Source organism: Cebus imitator, unplaced genomic scaffold (assembly GCF_001604975.1).
Source record: "Cebus imitator isolate Cc_AM_T3 unplaced genomic scaffold, Cebus_imitator-1.0 Scaffold9, whole genome shotgun sequence".
Taxonomy (NCBI): domain Eukaryota; kingdom Metazoa; phylum Chordata; class Mammalia; order Primates; family Cebidae; genus Cebus; species Cebus imitator.
The window spans coordinates 4109487-4112634 of NW_016107324.1; the positions used below are offsets into that span (position 1 = coordinate 4109487).

The following is a 3148-nucleotide window of genomic DNA, read 5'->3' on the forward strand; positions in this document are numbered from 1 at the left end:
TTTAATATCTTTGCAAAATACCTTATATCAATACATTTAGTTATACATTTTAAAAATCATGATGAGGTCATACGTTCCAATTTGAGTTTGAAAAATATGCTCACTGTACCAGCTCACGAGCTCCTTTGGTCACCAAGCTATGCCCCCCACATTTTCCTCTACGTTAGTTACTCTTATCACAATTGAAGTTATGCAACTATTTAAGTCATTCTTAGCTAATAAAACATTTCTCACATTAAAGTGTGGGCATTTCCAACTCTTGATTTTCTGTTGCCTCTCCTTATTTAACTATAATATGTCCCAAATGAGGCATCAATACAATCTTATTATTTGTTCTTTTAGAGACGCTGTCTCACTATGTTGCCTAGACTGGGCTCAAGCAATCTCTCCGCCTCAGCCTCCAGAGTAGCTGGTACTCCAGGGGTTACAGATCACTATGCTCAGCCCAGTATCTTATTTTTTAATAATATTATTGTGCAGTGGCACGATCATAGCTCACTGTAGCCCCAGTCTCTGAGGCTCAAGGAATTTTCCTGCTTTAGTCTCCCAAGTAGCTGGGACTACAGACATGCACCACCATACCCAGCATTTTTTTTTTTTTAAGATAGAGTCTTGTTCTGTCCCCAGGCTGGAGTGCAGTGGTGTGATCTGGGCTTACTGAAACCTCTGTCTCCCGAGTTCAAGTGATTTTCCTGCCTCAGCCTCCCAAGTAGCTTGGACTACAGGTGCCTGCCACCACACCCAGCTAATTTTTGTATTTTTAGTAGAGACAGGGTTTCACCATGTTGGCCAGGATGGTCTTGATCTCTTGACATTGTGATCTGCCTGCCTTGACCTTCCAAAGTGCTGGCACTACAGGCGTGAGCCACTGTGCCTGGTCCTACACCCAGCTTTTAAAAAGTTTTATTTATTTTTATTTTTTTTTTAGTAGAGATGCAGTTTTACTATTGTTGCCCAGGCTGGTCTTGAACTCCTCAGCTCAAGCAATCTGCCAACCTCAGTCTCCCAAAATGCTGGGATTACAGGTGTGAGACACACCATGCAATCTCAGAATCTTATTTTTTAAAGTGAAAAAGCAAGTGGTCACATCTATGAAAAAAATGACGTTAAAAAGGCATATACACATAACCAAATTCTGCTGCCCTCACTTTAATGTGAGAATTATTTTTATACTATATGTTTTGTTGTATGCTGCTGCCAGTGTATATAAAATAATTACCCTTGTGAAATAGAAATTCATGAAAATTCAGAGAGGTTGATGTGAAGGACTAAAAAGGCAGAAGTGTGTATACTATGGCACATATGTTATAGGGGTAAGCTTTTGTACAGTCTTTGAATTTCTAGCTCTTTTGAATAGTCACTGGTTCATGAGAAGTGGTTTGGGAAACCTTTGAAAGGTTTATTTGACCACAAAAGGGAACAGACTTTCTGGAGTCTGGAGGGATTTGTACTCGAAGATACTCCAGTCAGCGAGGAGTCATGTGGAGCATTCTGCAGACAGAATTGCTTCAAGTTTGAAGGTGCCTGGGTACTTTGATACAGCTGAGCTCAGCCTCCAGCCAGAGTTGTTGATGCACTTTCTTCATAGCAGCAACGCTGGCGGAACCAGACATGGCACAGGGAAGAGCTGAGCCAACCTGTGGGGTGGTGGGTTGTGGGTAGGTGGGAGCAGACAGCAGGGCAGTGTGTGGCTTTGATGTGATAATTATTAAAAACATTCAGACTTTAGAATCATTTAGATCAAGGCTCTAGAATCATTTTCAACACAGTACTCCAGGAGCCACTAACAATTGACTGGAGTTTGCATTTAAGTTCAAAAATCATTTGTCATCCTGGATTGAGATAAAGAACATATCACTTTTGTTGACAATTTTGGAGGATATGTATGATTTTATTTAGATATGGAATGATTTCATATTTTTGCTTAGCACAATTGTAAATTTATAAACATTCCCAGTTTACAAATATCCCACTTGTAGGTTGTTTAAAACTCATAATCTACCAGCCAGGCGTGGTGGCTCATGCCTATAATCCCAGCACTTTGGGAGGCCGAGGCAGGCAAATCATGAGGTCAGGAGTTTGAGACCAGCCTGGCCAACATGGTGAGACCCTGTCTCTACTAAAAGTACAAAAATTAGCTGGGTGTAATGGTGGGTGCCTGTAATCCCAGCTACTCAGGAGGCTGAGGCAGGAGAATCACTTGAACCTGGGAGGCGGAGGTTTGCAGTGAGCTGAGATGGAGCCACTGCACTTCCGCCCAGGTGACAGAGTGAGACTCTGTCTCACAAACAAAAACAAACAAACAAAAACTCAACCTATTAAAACAGCAGTGGGAGTGAGAGAACAAAGAAAGGAGACAGAGTGTGTTTATTTGTTTCTATCAGTACAGTAAAATACTTCATAACCAAATCTCACAGAGTCTGAGTTTCTGGTTTCAGCTTGCTTCATCGCCATGTATTAAAGCTGTGTGACTTCTTTTTATTTTTTAAATTTGATTCCTTAATTTGTAAAATGGGGTTCTTTTCAAAATTAAATATGAGCTTAGGCAAAACACTCTGCTTAGTACATAGTGCATACTAAGACCTCCATAAGAGTTAGCTTTGATTAACAGAGATATTTCTGTTCCTGGTGAAATGAAGAAAATCCTAGCCAATTCTCAACTTTTTTTTTTTTTTTTAAATAGGATTCTTGGCAACTTAAATTTTTCTAATTAGACACCACCTGGATATCAGTGTGTACTAATGCAATGCAGGTGGTGGAAAAGGAAGTTTACTATGAAATAGGAACCATTGGCCCTTGGCCCAGTTGTTTTTCAACAAATTGTTGAGCAAGTTATTTACCTTTTCTGGGTTCTTAGTTACTCACATGTAAAATTGTGATTCTACGATGTTATGATATCAGATGATATTAGAGGGATTTGCAAATTGGGATATTAGTGAAGTAAGTCCCTTCTCCTTCTGTTAACGCTTTCCTTTGATTCCCTCTCCTCTTCCTTTCCAGGCACAGAGACACCCATCCAAGTCATTTCAGATTCAAGTCTAGTCTTTATTAAGTTAAAATGTGTATGTGAACACAAGAGAAATGAAAACGTACATCCACACAAGGACTTGTACACATATGTTCATAGTAGCCCTTTGAGTAATAACTA

General features: G+C 39.9%; 1 pseudogene; it reads right to left on the bottom strand.

The window, feature by feature from the left end:
* Nucleotides 1-1365: 1365 nt before the first annotated feature.
* Nucleotides 1366-1613, bottom strand: LOC108314916 (annotated as a pseudogene).
* Nucleotides 1614-3148: the final 1535 nt, after the last annotated feature.